The sequence below is a fragment of the Physeter macrocephalus genome, unplaced genomic scaffold (genome assembly GCF_002837175.3).
Source record: "Physeter macrocephalus isolate SW-GA unplaced genomic scaffold, ASM283717v5 random_164, whole genome shotgun sequence".
NCBI lineage: Eukaryota > Metazoa > Chordata > Mammalia > Artiodactyla > Physeteridae > Physeter > Physeter macrocephalus.
In genome coordinates, this window is record NW_021145458.1 from 18,420 (window position 1) to 33,951 (window position 15,532).

Sequence of the window (15,532 nt, forward strand, 5' to 3'; positions counted from 1 at the left end):
CTCTGCCTTTTCCTCACTGAGGTTGCCCTGAAGCTTCTTCCCTCCCTCACTGGTCCCTGACTACTCATACAACTCACAGTGTCAAGATCCCCACCAAGGTGAGGCCATGTGAACAAAGGGAGAAGGAGACAGAGACCCGCCCTGTTTCTCCCAAGTCTGGAAGCCCCTCTCATGAATTCAAGGCCTCTGTGTCCTGGGCTCCAGAGGTGGATAGGTCCTGGTAGTGGAAGTTTCTTGGTTTTCTTTTCTGGCTGTGTTGGGTCTTCGTTGCTGTGCGCAGGTTTCTCATCGCGGTGGCTTCTCTTGTTGCAGAGCACAGGCTCTAGGCACGCAGGCTTCAGTAGTTGCAGCACGTGGGCTCAGTATTTGTGGTGCATGGGCCCTAGAGTGCAGGCTCAGTAGTTGTGGTGCACGGGCTTAGTTGCTCTGCTGCATATGGGATCCTCCTGCACCAGGGCTCGAACCTGTGTCCCCTGCATTGGTAGGCTGATTCTTAACCACTGCGCCACCAGGGAAGTCCCGGTAGCTGAAGTTTTGATGCAGCTGTATCCATCTGTTCACTCATTCAGCAAGCATCAGTAGAGTTCCTTACTCTGGGCCAGGGACAGTGACGGCTAGGAAGATGAATAAAGATTCGCAGCTTGGCTATTTCCTGGCTGTTTGACCTCTGGTGACTTTACCCTTGGGCCTCAGTTTCCTCATCTGTAACTTGGGGCCAATAATAACAACTGTTGCAGAGGGCTGTTGGGAGGCAGAGTGAAATTTTGTGTGTCCAGGGTGCAGGACAGAGCTCAGTGACGGCAGCTGTTATTATCAAGGGAAATCTTTGTTCTCCAGGAGCTTGAGGTCTCCTAGAAACAATAGGGAGTCAGATGCTGAGAAGGCTTTTGGGTGTTGTTCTTGAGTGGAATAGGCAGGACTTGGGTAGGTGGAAGAAGAGGGGCCCACACAGGTGGCATTCTGCAGGGAGTTGAGGGGAGGGGATGAGACTGGTGAGTCTTGACCAGTCTGGGGCAGGCCCCTATTGCCCAGGGTGGTATAGGGTGGGGCTCAAATTTATTCTGCAGGAGGCTGGAAGTCTCTGAAGATATGTTGGTTCGTAAGGTTTGGCCTCCAAAATGCCAATTGGACTCTCTGGGACGTCTCTCCAGAAGGCTACAGGTCTCCAGCACAGACTTAAGGCTCCAAGAGGCCTCATTTTCAATCAAATGTTTGTTCACTCACTCCAGTTTTACTGGGTACCTTCTAAGTGCCAGGCCCTGTCTCAGGTGCTAGAGGTTCCCAGGATGGAGGGAATAGCCAGACATAGATCCTCTAGTCTGTCCTAGGGATAAACTTTAAGTGAGACATAATAATACGGTGTGGTAAACAAGGGTCCACAGCAGAGACACCCTGCCCAGGCCAGAAACTGAGACAGGGGATGAGCAGGAATGAGGTCAACCAAGTGGCCAGAAAATTTCTGTGGGCAGAAGTGTCACACATGGGAAGGCTTGAAAGGCTTGAGGGGAGCTGGCAGATGCCTGGCATGCTTGTAGGAACTTAAAGAGGTTCCCTGTGGCTGGGGTCATGTGCAAAGAGAAACTGGAGTAAAGATGTGACGGTAGGTGTTGAGAGAAGTGGAGGGTGGGGGCCAAGCTGGACAGGTCAGTGTGAATGAGAGGTCCTCGCCCACGTGCCTCCCTCCCAGCAGCAGTGGGAAGTCGGGGGCAGAGCACTGAGCAGGGCAGGATCACAGGTAGATTTCAGTTTGGAAGTTAACTTTGGCTGCTGCCTCACAAAGACTGGGTCAGCAGAGGACAGGGCCGCATGGCCCCCACTCCCTGCAGGCCACAGTGGTGTTATGGGAGAAGGTTCTCAGAAGACAAGGCCCCAAAAGACTAGGGGGAGGTGCAGGGTAGGGGCTGGCACCTCCCCCTCAGACTAACAGGAGGCAAGGGGACCTTGGCCCTAGAGGAGCCTGGGAGCAGCAGCAGCTGTTGCTCCTCGTGAGGGTTCAGGCAGTCCACAGCTGTGGTGGGTCTCCAGGATTTGAGGTCAAAGACTTCTGAAAGGCAGGGCTGTGGTGGGCCAGCAGGGCCATCGGCCAGGGAAGGGGGAAGTCGTGGCAGTTCACTGGGATGCAGTGTCCTACTCTGATCCAGCTGTCTGGGAACAGCTGCTGGCCCGGAAGAGGGAGGGAACTCAGGCAGCAGCAGGTGAGGAAGCTTCCTGGCTGCTGGGCTGTGGGAACGGAGGTTGAGAGCCAGTTGTGTGGTGCGAGGGCACTGGGGGAGAGGCAGCATCTGCTGCCAATGGACCAGCCTGGCTCCAGTGTATTCTTTTTTTTTTTTTTGGCTGTGCCCCGCAGCTTGTGGGATCTTAGTTCCCCCACCAGGGATCAAACTTGCGCCCTCAGCAGTGAGAGCGCAGGGTCCTAACCACTGGACCGCCAGGGAAATCCCAGGCTCCAGTGCTTTCAAAGGCAACTGGAATTCCTCTGGGAAGGAAAGCCTGGGGTGAGGATGGGAGTGGGGAGACTAGGGAGGGAGCCAAGTACTTTTCTCTGTGTGGTTTCCCCCAAAGACCATTCTCCTGTGCTGCACTGCCTCCTCAGGACCCCTCTAGAGCCCTCCTCCACCCTAGTGGGGTTGTTGTTTTTTTTTCCTTCTCACTGACTCTTCAGCTCTCCTTATCTGCACCTGTGTCCTGGCCCTTCTAGGAAGGAAAGTAGACAATCCGGCGCCTTTTGGAAAGCTCTGGCCTATTGGGTCATAGAGGGAAAGGGGTTTGCCCAAGGTCCCAGTCAGTCAGAGGCAGGCACAGGGGACCCTGCCTGTGTGCAGCTAGCCCTTGGGGCCTCAACCCTAGGTACCCAACATAAGAGCAACTAGGCCTGGTACGTCCCCAGGAACTGCCTCCTGAGAACTGGGAATTGATGGGACTTACTTAATCCCAGTGGTTGTAGGTGCAGTAAAGAGGCCTGTGGGCTCCCACTTCTCTGCCCACCTCAACACCAGGGCCTCAGCACCATCACCATTGACCCAATTGCTGAGGGTCCCAGGCAGCAGGGCGAGTACAAGGAAGTTTCAGGCAGAGGGAGGGCATGGGGTCAGCTGAGGCCAGTCTTCCTTCTTGGGGGCCCCAGCATGAGACGAGCAGCTGCTCAGCCCTGCTTTGAGGCCCGGACTATCCCCTACAGGAGCAGCCTTCCTCCACCCTGATGTCCCCACCTTTGTATTGTTCCAGCTGCCACATCCCCACATGTGCTTGGGGGCACAGAGATGGGATGGGAATGAAGAGATGAAATGTTTCTTTTTACCTTTGCTGTAAAAATTCTCCAGGGATCATGAATGGGTCTTTGTATGGCTCTTAGGACATGTTAGTGCCTCTGCAAAGAGCCACGACCATGCTTGTAGCCAGTCGTGCCCACACCCAGAGGTCCAGAGCCCTGGCTTCAAGTTGGGGTCTCTCTTACCTCAAGAGCCCAGTCCCCAGTCTGTCCTGTTCCAGGCCTTCTTCTTTTTCTTTTTTTTTTTTTTAAATATTTATTTATTTATGTATTTGGTTGTGCTGTGTCTTAGTTGTGGTGTGCAGGATCTTTTTTTTTTTTTTTTTTTTTTTTGCGGTACACGGGCCTCTCACTGTTGTGGCCTCTCCCGTTGCGGAGCACAGGCTCTGGACACACAGGCTCAATGGCCATGGCTCACGGGCTCAGCCGCTCCGCGGCATGTGGGATCTTCCCAGACCGGGGCACAAACTCATGTCCCCTGCATGGGCAGGCAGACTCTCAGCCACTGCGCCACCAGGGAAGCCCACAGGATCTTTTTAGTTGTGTCATGTGGGATCTAGTTCCCTGACCAGGGATCGAACCCGGGCCCCTGCATTGGGAGTGCAGAGTCTTAACCACTGGACCACCAGGAAAGTTCCCTGTTCCAGGCCTTCCTGGTCCCTGGGGTCTCTTGTCAAGTTCAGCCGACTGAACCCATCTGATGAATATAGACCCTCTTCTGCCCATCCCCGGGTAACCTCAGCCAGGACCTCAGTCCATTCCGTTAGGCTAAGTGGCAGTTGCAGGGAGGGAGCTTTGAAGGTTACCAGTCCTGATCAGTGAGCAGAAGGGAGATGGATGGGACAGCTGGCTGAGGCCTCATGTGCCTGCCAGGTGACACCCCACGTGTCCTGATGGCATCCTGCAAGCCTGTGTCTGGCAGCAGCCCCAGGGGAGTTGGGTGAGGGGGGATCGCCCAGAGCCTGTCTTGGGGCAGGACATTCCCACCCCACAACATACACACTCCTCTTCTCTCTCCCCGCCTTCACCTTGGCCCAGACCAAGTGCTTCCTTTCCTCAGAGGGTTGGTGCTAGACCCTTTCTGGTGGGCTCTGCATGGTCTGTCCTAAAGCCCTTACCTACAGTGCATACCAGGAGCTGTCCAAGCCATTCCTCTCCCCACAGGCATGTTCTCTCCCCCCTGGTCCTTCTTCCTCTGGGGCTGAAAGGAGGGGTGCTGCCTCTCTGGACTCTCTGTATTCCTGTGGAAGATAGAGGCAGGGAAAGTGAGAAATTTTCTCTCTAAATGCTTGTCCTGACTTGACTTCCATGGTGCCTGCTGTCCCTCCCCCTGGGGATCCCCATCTGTGCCCCTTCCCCTGCCTGCTCTCCCACCCCTTTCCCCACCTCCAAGGGGAAGGAGGAGCTCCAGGGCTGAGGCCAAGCTGCTGCCCCCTCATTCCTCACCCCACTGCATTCCTTCCAGGAGGCCTGAGGGCACTGTCCCTCCCCTCCTCCTCCTCCTCCTCCTCCTCCTCCTTGCTCCCACCCTTCAGCTTCCCTGCCCCTTGCTTCTGGGATCCTATACTTCTGGCAAACCCAAGCCTGATTAAATCCAGCTCCAGTGCCTGCCCTCCCACCAGTCACTCTTTCTCCCTTGTTCAGTGTTCCATTCACTGCTCAGGCCATGGTGACCTCCCGGTTTCCTCAGACCCGTCTGGCCACTTTCTCCTCTGACTTCACTGTTGTCTATTCCCTAGAAAACCCCAGGACTTCCTCCTTTACCTCCTGCGGGCTCTGCCTTCAAAGAGAGGACTTCCCTGGCCCCTCCCGGCCCTCTCATCCCCTGATTATTACATTTTTATTTACTTATTTACTGTATAGCTTGTTACACTAGAATTTGGGCTCCACAAGAGCAGCTTGTTCCTTTTATCCCTTGCTGTGTTTCCAGCATACAGTAGACTCAGTAAATATATCTGGATTAATAATACACTGACATGTTTCACACTGGTCCTGATTCAGTCATATAAAGTGATATTCTGTCACTCTCAGTGAGCAGGCAAATCTGAAGCCCACATATGACGTCACTTGATGATGAGGGACAGGCTCAGAGAAGGCACGTAGCTTATTTCAGGTCACACAGTGAACTTAGCTCTGGGTCGCAGCAGGGGCTTATTCCTCATATGGACACACCTGGAGGTTTGGCTGATCTGCTAACATTCACTCTTTATCCTTTATTAGCACCCCTCAAGATGCCTGGATGGATCCCTCTTACTCCTCCCCCAAATGCTGGTGATTTCCCAGACCGCAGGTGAGGCTCCCAGGGACACTTCCTGTATCTGTCAGCACTCAGCCTAGAGCAAGCTGTCTGTCCACTCAGGTTCAACACTTTCCAGTGTTCTAATGGCATACCCATTAGTCATGAGAGCAGAGTCAGAACCAGTGGTTGTCAGGTAACCTGTTAATGTCTCTTGACTAAGGGGCCACTGAGAGGAGCCGAGGCTGATGAGAGGCACACTCCCAGATCTCAGGCCAGCTCTGAGAGGAAGAGGTCTTTCTGCCATGGAGGAGCCCTGGCCAAGCTCTGGGCCAGACATGGACATATGACTGAGTGTGGAGAAGGGAATTTTAATCTGGCTGAACAAGAAGAGTGTCAGTCTGAGGGCTTGGGTTCAATCCTGGTCAGGGAGCTAAAAATCCCATAAGCTGCATGGCATGGCCAAAATAAATAAATAAATAAATAAACTAAACTAAACTAAAAAAAAAAAGACTGTGGGTGGCTTCCGCCAAGACTCTGCGTTTAGGGGCTAGCTGGTCAGTGACTAAAAAAATTAACAAAGAGGCCCCTCAGCTTTGCTTGCCTCTACTGGCTCCTCGGCCAGACCAGACCTAATCTGGTGTTTCGTCCAGTGCTCAAGGCCACAGGCCCAGTGATTTGAGAATAATCACCCAAAGTTGGCCTTGGGGGACTGTCTTATCCCAGAGCCAAAAGGGAGTGGAATGTGACTGAGGGAGAGGGCAGTGGACATGTATCCACCAAGGGGAGAGGCGACTTTTATTCATTTGACCAACCCTCACTCTTGCTGTGGAGTTCCTGTCCCCACAGGACATGGAATGTTCCTGGAGGGCCAGGTGCAGAAGCAGCTGCCTGGCTGACTAGAAAGGAAGGCCTTATGCCAGACATGTATGAAGGGGTCTGGTGGAAGTGCTGCAGTTGAGGTCCCTGCAAGGGAAGGAGCTAATTTCTGGGAAGACTGGTGTTGACCCGCAAACACGCCTACTAGCAGTTTCTCCGGGATGAACTTATCAGCCCTTTCTTTCTGCCAGAGCTGCTGGACAATCTGCCTTCTGTTAAATCCAGACAAAAGGGACCCCTCCCTTGCCCTGATTTGGCTGGGCTTGCTTGCCAGCCCACTGCCTCAGGCAGACCTGCAGGCCTGGCATTTGGACCAGGAGCCTCCACCCTCATCCAGCACTGACCCCTGCCCCTCTCCATTGGGCCTTGGGGAGGATCAGTAGCAGGAGCCTCCCTCCCCCTCGAAGTCTGAGGCTGGGCACTGGCCCTTGGCCCTTGGTTCCTTGGGAATATGCCAGAATGATAAAGGCCTGGAAGCCTAGGACCAGCAGAAAGTTTGGTCCATGTAGGTGTCTGCTGGATTTCACCTGAGCTAGAACCAAGGCCCTAGCTTAAACCATATCAGCACCAAGTAAGCACTGGGACATTTGCTTTGGGCCTTGTACAAGGCTTAGACCCTCGGGGATAACTGCCAACCAAGAAGGGAGGCAGGCAGCATCCCCTGATTCCTTCTTTTCCAAACAGAAATTGAGCCTCTATTATGTGCATGCTGTTAGGTGATCGTTGCAATCTGGGATCAAGCAGGTGCACATATCTGGCCTCAAGGGCTCATACTCTAGTGGGAAAGACAAACCTCAATCTGATAATCTTCCTGAAGCCTCTGGCTGGGGGTCTAATTGGAGGGTGGAGGAAGCACTGGAGGCTATATGGCCAGGAGAGTTGAGGGCTGACTGTCATGCCTAAATAGCCTCATTCTTGGCCTCTTGATCAGTTCTCCCTGAGCCCATACCACGTGGGCCCTTTGGGCAGCTGTTCTTGGGTGTGCTCTGGGCCTCACTCTTGGCTGTGCTCTCCAACTGGCAGTGAACACCAAGCCTGATCTAGGATGGCCTAGGCACTGCTGAGGTTCCAGAATAGCTCCCAAGGGTGAGTCACTGGGGACCTTGTGCTGAACCCTAGGGTGAGCTGTGGGAGCCCCGGGAGAGGAAAAGTTTCAATTTTCAGGACTATAGGGAGTAACAGGGCCTTGACTTTACAGCCCCCACACAAACTAGGGGCCCATGAAGACTGTCCACCTCTCTCTGTGGGCTCCATGGGGGCTGGTTAGGCCCCAAGAGGCTGGCCATCCAGGCCTCTTGCCTTCTAGGGCCTGAAGGAACAGGGGGTTGGGGGAACCCCAACTCCAGACAAAAAAGAAGCTAGCAATGAGACCCAGAGCTCACATCTGTTCTGGCCTTGTGGGGAGAGCTGCCAAGCCTGGAGGGCTGGGGAAGGGGGAGAGCATTGGGGCCAGCCTGGGACCACAGCATCTCCAAGTGAGTTCCAAACCTGGAGAGGCAGGATTTGGCTGTAAGGGCTTCAGGCAAACTCTTGTTGTTGCTCCCCTCCTCCTAGGACTAGGAAGGGCCTATCCCACCTTTTGGCACAGCTGGTTGAGGTAGAGACCTTCCCATGGCCAGAGCTCTGGGGGAGCTTGGGCATGGGGTGCTGGGACCCTGGAGGCCAGAGTGAGGCCTGGTGCCTCATCTAGCAAGACCAGTGCCAAAAATGAAGAAGGGGAGTTACTCTAGTATCCATGGGTGGTCACTGAGGACTAAAGAGTAGCTAGCAGTTTCTGTGTAGACGGTAGGAGGGATGAGGCCTGTACTCACTGCTGTCCTTTGTTTTGGGAAAACATATATATATATATATATATATATATATATATATATATATGTATATATATAATTATACAGTCAGACACTAAAATACCCAGCAGAACCTAGGGCTGCAAAGCAGTGTCTGGTGTGCATTTGTGGGTGGCAGGGAAACTCTGCAAGCTGAAGGAGTGAATGGAAAGAATGTATTTTGTTTAGAAACCCAAATAATTTTCTACATTTTCAGCCTTTTTTTAAAAAAAAATCTTTATTGGAGTATAATTGCTTTACAATGGTGTGTTAGTTTCTGCTTTATAACAAAGTGAATCATCTATACATATACATATATCCCCATATCTCCTCCCTCTTGCGTCTCCCTCCCACCCCTCTAGGTGGTCACAAAGCACCGAGCTGATCTCCCTGTGCTGAATTTTTAGCCTATGTGAAGCAAGAGAATTTTAGAACTGGATTTGAAAGGCCATAAATTTTTTAGTTTTTAACATCCAAGGGATAATATGGGGCTTTTTCCCTGGTTTTTACTTTTTCTGGTCTGTGTGAATGAAGTTTGGAGCCTAAGCATTTAAGTATAACGCATCACAAACAAGTATGTGTGTTTGAGAGATGAGGCATTCCTTTTTGCTCTCTCTGAAATTTGCTTCTTCTAGTCCTTCCTAAGGAGGGGGAGAAAGCAGGGGAGACCCAGGGCTGTCCGGATTCCGGGAGGAACCTCTGGCAGGCAACAGCCCGTTCTGCGTTCAGAAAGTACTCGTTGACAAGAGTGCGGGCCTGGAATTCCAGCCTGGCCACAGGCCCAGGAGGGAATGGACACATCCTGCACAGGGTTTGGGAAACAGAGCCCACCACGGGTCCCATCCCCATACCCGTACAGTAACTGTCGGGGGTCTTCGAGATAGTGGGCCTAGGTAAGCCCTGGGGAGTGAGAGCATTTTTAGGACCCTCCTCTTGAAGGGAGACAGACCTCAGCAGTAACTCCCCGCCCTTTACTCCCCCAACTCCCTGAAAGAATGCGGGCCTCGAGTGAGTGACCAGCGCCAGCGGGTCAGAGCTATTTCTGGCGGCTGAGGAGGAACCGGATTCCGGGTGTTCAGGGCAGGAGGAGGGGACGAGGGTCAGGCCTGAGGCGCTTCCCGGACACCCCCGCCTGATGGGGGCTAGGCCCCCGGAGAGGGGCAGGTTTCCTGCCCTTCCGGCCCTCGGCCCTTGCCTCAGTTTCCTCATCAGTATAAGAGTCGGGCAACGGGGCCATCATCCTTCGCAATTTGGAGGACGCTTCCTGATTGTTTTCTTGTCTTAAAATTACCTGATTTGCGTTCGACAGAAATCAGGAGGGCGGAAGGCAGTCTATGGGTGGCCAGTTGTGGCCGGGGCCAGTTATCGGGCCTGACCACCCGGGTAGGTTGGATGCCTCTCAGGGGCCCACATGCCTGAGGTTGGGCGGGGCGCCCGCCCGGGGCGCCCGGGCGCCCGCCCCGCCCCCACTCCCAGTCCTGAGCTCTCCGGGTAACCCGGACGGGCCGGGGCGTGTCGCGGGTAAGGACCTGGCCCGCCACGGGCGGGATTTCCAGGATGGGGCGTGTCTTTTCAGACGGGGGCGTGGCGGGCCAATAAGCAGAGCCGCGCTGGGGGCGGGGCCTGTGCGCGGGTGCGGCGCGCTGCGGGGCGGCCGACGCAGGCAGAAGCGGGCGTCGCGGGGACTGCCGGTCGGCGCCGCGCGGAACTGGCAGCGGGATTGGCTGCGGCACTCGCGTGTCAGGGGGTTGCTAGGCTTCGGTCGCGCGCCCCGCCCTCGCGCTCCCTCACCGCCGGGTACGTGCTCGCGCCGAGGTTGCGGTGCGGCGCTAGAGCTCCTCGGGCTCGGCGGCGGCGGCGGCGGCGGCGGCGGGGTGGGGGAGCTTCGTGTCGAGGCCCCGGGGAGCGGCGGCGGCGTCTCGCAGGCGGGAAGAGCGAGCACCTGCCGCGGCCCGCCCGTCGGCGCTCGGTGAGTGCGCCGCCCGTCCACTGCCGCCGAGCCTGGCAGCCCAGGCCCCCATTTCCGTCGCTGGCCCAGCCTTCCGAGGAACACCTGCTGCTGCTCTCGCTGTTTGGCCCGGGGCGGGGACACGGTCGCGGACGTCCTTGCGGGTGAGGCGGCGACGCGGCCCGGGTAGAACCGCCCCTTGGTCTCGGCCCCTCAGGCGAAGGCTGGGGGCGTCCAGCCCCGGGCTGCGCGCCTCGGCGGTGGGCCAGGCCTCAGCCCGGGCCCCGCTCCAGGGAACGCGCGGCGGTCGCGGGCGTCTGCGGCCCGCGGACTGTCTCCCGGGCTTTCTCAGAGGGTCGCGCGGCCCACTTTGGCCAGAGCCCGAGGATGGGGCATTGAGCCCCTCAGAAGGCGCCGCAGCCGCTATATCCTGAGCCGCTCAGAGCCTTGGGGTCACCCCTTCACACATACACACACTTGGGCTTCTTTGGTGTTTGGAAAACTATATTCACCCGCGGGTATATCTGGAAAATGTCTCCAGAGAAAATGCTCTCTCGGTTTAGAATCCTTCTGCCGTAAATTCCGAGTTAATTTCATACGAACTCAACTACTAATTTAAAATGCATATTTTAATCTCTATGACTTGAGAAGCTCTTAGATTTGTAAACTTCAGAATTAGTTTTAATGGTGATCATGAAGTTTTGCCTTGGTGAGAGCTACAGCCTGGGACAGCACGGTTATAGCCTAGAGTTCTAACTTAAGAGCCCGGCCTGCTGTTTCCCTAAATAAGCGAGTAGACGTGATTCCTGGCATGGAAGCCAAACTCTGCAGGGAGGGTGGTGTTTATAGGACATAAGTCCAGATAAAGAGTTGGATGTGCTACCAGGTGTTTTGGAGTTTGGTGTAGATGGGATGTTGTAACTTTATCAGGCTGTTCTATGCTCAGCGTTCAGAGACATAATTTTGGGATGTCCTTTTTTAGAAAAAGAATTGAACATTGGAGGCATAGTTTGAATATGGAGAAGTTGAATTGAACTTTGTTTGCCTTGGAGTCAAGTAATAAGAGCTCCTGGCCTACATGCTTAAAGGAGGCTGAGGAGCCGTTTCTTGGAGAAGTGAGATTTGAGGAGGGAGTTGGATGCATGGTATGAGCCTGTTTAAGGTCTGTGGGATACTGTAAGAAAGTAGGAGTAAGCATTACTGTATAGGCAACAAACATCTGGTTGGAACATGAAAGCTTGTGTTGTTACGTGCCTCTGTTGAAAGAGGCAGAGAGCCAGTCTTTACTGCTCTGAAAAATTGATTTAGCAAAATACATTCATTTATTTAACAAATATTTGGCTTCACTGCTTACCAAATTCTGTGGTAGGTCCAGGGGACACATGTAAAAGAGACTGGGGCTGCCCTTAAGGAACTCAGTTTCGTGGACAGTGGGGGATGGGGAACCTACGATTGATAGTGTCTGCCCACTGAGTGTGCTCAGATGGTGCTTGGGAGCCTGAGGAGAAAGGGAATTCCTGAGCTGAGGCTTGCAGGGCCAGCAGAAATTAGCTGGGGGACAGCAAGGTCCAGACACAGAGAACCACGTGTGTATGAGTGCCTAAAGTAGCACACGTGAGTCCTCCAGCATGACAGGTGGGAGCCCAAGGCCTTCCTTGTTGTGCTTAGTAGTTCAAACTTCATACTCAAGGTGCAGGAGTCTGGGAAGGCTTTTCCTCAGTTGAATGGCATGGTCCAGACCCATGTTTAGAAAGATCTTGTTGGTGGCCGCATAGGTAGTGGCGGGGAGGGGATGGGAAAAGGACCTCTGGCTCTGAGGTTGGCCCTTAGAGGAGAGATGAGGGAGAAGGAGCCAGCTCAAGAGACTGGCTGAAGAGTTTGAGCAAAGGGAATACCAAGCTGTGATGGGGAGGAGACTGCATTCAGGAATGTGTGGGCCAGAATATTTAGCATGACCAAGGCTTTAAACCAGGTCTTCTGCAAGTTTGCTAGTGCCTCTTAAACATTGAATATGGTGGGATTTGGAGGGACCCTGGGGCCACTTAGATTGGGATTATTTAGAAAAGGAGAAGCATGGCATTTGTTTGTTAAAAACCTTAAACCTTATTTCTCACTTGAACTTTGGGCGTTGCATTTCCTCTTGGGCAGGGCTGGTATATTAACCCCTGAGAGTAGATGTGTGTTCATCCCTGTTGGGGCAGATGGGAGCATGTTCAGTCCTTTACCTCACAGTTGTTCCACCCTTCCCTGTGCTCTGGGCCAGCGACACCCATCTACATCAGCCACATTCGAGGGCCTTCTGTGTTTCTGCTCTACATGCACCGTTGCTGATGCTTATGAGAATCCTTTATAGTGGCTTAACAAACCGAGTCATAGATGAAGGAATGTTCCCTAGGTCACACAACTGTCATGTGGCAGAATTAGGATTTGAACCCAGGCTGAACATTTGGCTGTACCCATCTGTGTTTCTGTTATATCATACTAATAATGGTGGCCTCGGTTGGGTCCTTCTCTGGCAAAGACCAAGCCCAGGTGTCTGGTGGTGGGCAGAATGCCAGGACGATATGGGAAGGTGATCAGTGATCCCACGTGGAATTCCAGGAACATGTTGTGAGGGACCATTTTTCAGAAACCTAGGGTTTGTCAGAGGCTTCTTGAGGCCTGTGCTGGTTGCTCTGGGTACCATGCTGAAGTAAGCCAAGGAACTTGGGTCCTAGGCTGGAGAGGGCAGACTTTAGGGAAGAACTGCATTGGACTAGACCTTCAAGAACGGTTAGTGGTTTGATTGGTGAAGGAGTGCTGGCAAGAAGGTCACAATTCTGTGGAAGAAGAAATGAGCAGAGGAAAGGGGTGGGAGGGAGAAGACTGGGCACTTTTTTTGTATGTTCTGGAAGGTTGGGTTGCAGTCAGAATGCCACGTGGAGGAGTTTGGTGTTATGTAAGAACAGGAAACCTTGAAGATCTCGGAGCACAGCTGTGATGGGATCAGCTCTGGGTTTTAAGAAATGAGCCCTCACTGTGACTGTTGAGGCTGGGCTGGACCAGAGGCAGGTTGGTTACTGCTGTGGTCCAGTGGGGGAGACACTGGATCTGAACAAGAACAGTGGTCAGCACGGGAGTGGAGAGAGATAAAGAAGGTTCAAGATGAGCCAGTTCAGCAGATGTTAGGGACCTGAATGGTTCTGGTACCAGCAGGGGTCTCGCACTGAGTGGAAGAGGCAGGAGGTTGACAGTGAAAAGATGAGGATGTAAGGCTGCATCAGCCAAGCACTGGTGAAGACTTGAGAAACTCCAAATAAAGAGGGGCCCCTAGAGAATTCCCCAGTGGTCCAGTGGTTAGGACTCTGTGCTTTCATTGCAGAGGGCTGGGTTTAATCCCTGGTCGGGGAACTAAGATCCCACACAAGTTGAGTGGTGTGGCCAAAAAAAAAAAAAAAAAAAAAAAGAGGCGTCCCCTAGACTGCAGGAATGGGGGAAGGCTTGAGTCTTTGTGGCAGGAAGGTAAGATGGCAAGGAAGAAGTGAACTTATGAAAGAGAAAGCATGATTTGTTGACCCACTTGGTAGGTAGAGGAATAGTTTGAATTAAAATGTCTATAGTTTTGGATACTCAGAATCATGGTGGGTGTAATGTAGCTTTATTTTTAAATATTTATTTATTTATTTGGCTGCGTTCAGTCTTAGTTGCGGCACGGGGGATCTTTGTTGCAGCATGTGGGATCTTTTTGTTGCGGCGCACGGGCTCTTCATTGCGGTGCTCGGGCTTCTCTCTAGTTGTGGCACATGGGCTCTAGAGCGCAGGCTTAGTTGCCTGACCTGGGATCGAACCTGCGTCCCTTGCATTGGTAGGCGGATTCTTAACCACTGGGCCACCAGGGAAGTCCCCCGTAATGTAGCTTTAGACTGGATTCAGTTAAAGAATTGCCACTGGCTCACAGACTTGACCTGTGCAAGGCAAACTAAAGGTGGCCCGTGATGGTGTGAAGTTAGAGCCCCTTTACCTGTGCTTGCTTTTTTAAGTTGGGTTTTTTGGGGGTTTTTTTTTTTGGTCATAGCCTTCTTGATAAGAGGCACATAACTAGCCTAGTGGAATTGCAAGTGTTGACAGATACATTTTGTGGATGGGCAAGAATAAGAGTGAAGTCTCATGAGTTTTTTTCCTAGCCAGTATAGGAAGTCAGCAATGAGAAGTTTGATTCAGTATTTCAGGTTCTGGGGTACATTGTTTAGATTTGAGCCACTGCAGAGTATGACCGCTTAGAGGCTGGAGGCTTCCAGAGTATCAAAGGAGAAAGAAATGGTGGTGTGAACATCAAAGGGGACTCAGGTGGGGTGTAGAGTATTGAACCTTAAGGGAACTCAAAGTGAGAATACTGGTAGTATGGTCTTCAGTGTGTCCTGTATATTGGTCAAGGATTTCTCCCTCCTTTTCTGGAGTAAGTGTTCTCCCTCCTCCATGTTAAAGAGTTTCTGTGCCTTTGCCAGTGTTATTGTGCTGTTGCTTCTTTTTTTTTTTAAGGGTTTTTTTTTTGATAAATTTATTTTATTTATTTTATTTGTGGCTGCGTTGGGTCTTCATTGCTGCGCACGGGCTTTCTCTAGTTGTGGCGAGCAGGGGCTACTCTTCATTGCGGTACGCACGCTTCTTGTTGTGGTGGCTTCTCTTGTTGTGGACTAGATGCGCAGGCGTCAGTAGTTGTATAGCACGTGGGCTCAGTAGTTGTGGCTCATGGGCTCTAGAGCATAGGCTCAGTAGTTGTGGCACATGGGTTTAGTTGCTCCGCGGCACGTGGGATCTTCCTGAACGAGGGCTTGAACCCGTGTCCCCTGCATTGGCAGGCGGATTCTTAACCACTGCGCCACCAGGGAAGCCCATATGCTGTTGCTTCTTAAGCCCCCATCTTTCTCTGCTTTTCCTGTGTTGACACTTCAGTTCTGGAATAAGGTGATGGTGGTTTTGAATATACAACTGATTGATCTGGTCATTTCCCAGTAGGTCTTTATCTGCGCATGCCTCTGGGTATTGATTTAAAGCAGTCTTCCTGTGAGTTGCATAACCTGCTTTGCCTTTTGACAGTCCCTCTTCACTCTGATCATTAGTCAGTAATACTGCTCAGATAGCAGTTTCTATAAATAGGATTTTAGAGTAGTTTACAAAATTACACCAGCTAGAGTGCTTAATTTAGCCTTAATGAATAGGGTTTCCTATTTTCCTGTTTCTTAGGTTTGATAGCTAAGCATTTTCTTAGCCTTGCTTTGGGTCCAGGGTGGAAGGATGGATGGGATGCTGTGGTACAATATCATAAACAGAGTGTGTCTAAATTGGTGAAACTGTTGTGTGTTCTCTGTTGGAGTGAAGTAAATCTGAATGAAACT

The 15,532-nt window shown here is 52.5% G+C and overlaps 1 protein-coding gene and 1 long non-coding RNA gene across 9 annotated transcripts in view; one reads left to right on the forward strand and one right to left on the reverse strand.

Annotated features, from left to right (window-relative positions):
• Positions 1-572: 572 nt before the first annotated feature.
• On the reverse strand, positions 573-9,551 carry LOC114484925 (uncharacterized). Its single transcript, XR_003678295.1, has 3 exons — positions 9,501-9,551; positions 4,387-4,509; positions 573-851 (listed from the first exon to the last, which is right to left on the reverse strand). It is a non-coding gene; the product is annotated as an uncharacterized lncRNA (long non-coding RNA).
• Positions 9,552-9,884: 333 nt separating this feature from the next.
• DAG1 (dystroglycan 1) overlaps positions 9,885-15,532 on the forward strand; it is a 62,555-nt gene continuing 56,907 nt past the window's right edge. For 3 of the 8 annotated variants that reach the window (XM_028484437.1, XM_028484438.1, XM_007129854.3), the window contains exon 1: positions 9,885-10,006. The gene's annotated coding sequence lies outside the window, so the exon portion shown is untranslated. Of the gene's footprint in view, positions 10,007-10,072; positions 10,322-15,532 lie in introns of those variants that run through there. The other 5 variants (XM_028484436.2, XM_007129852.4, XM_028484439.2 and 2 more) reach the window with 4 other exon arrangements.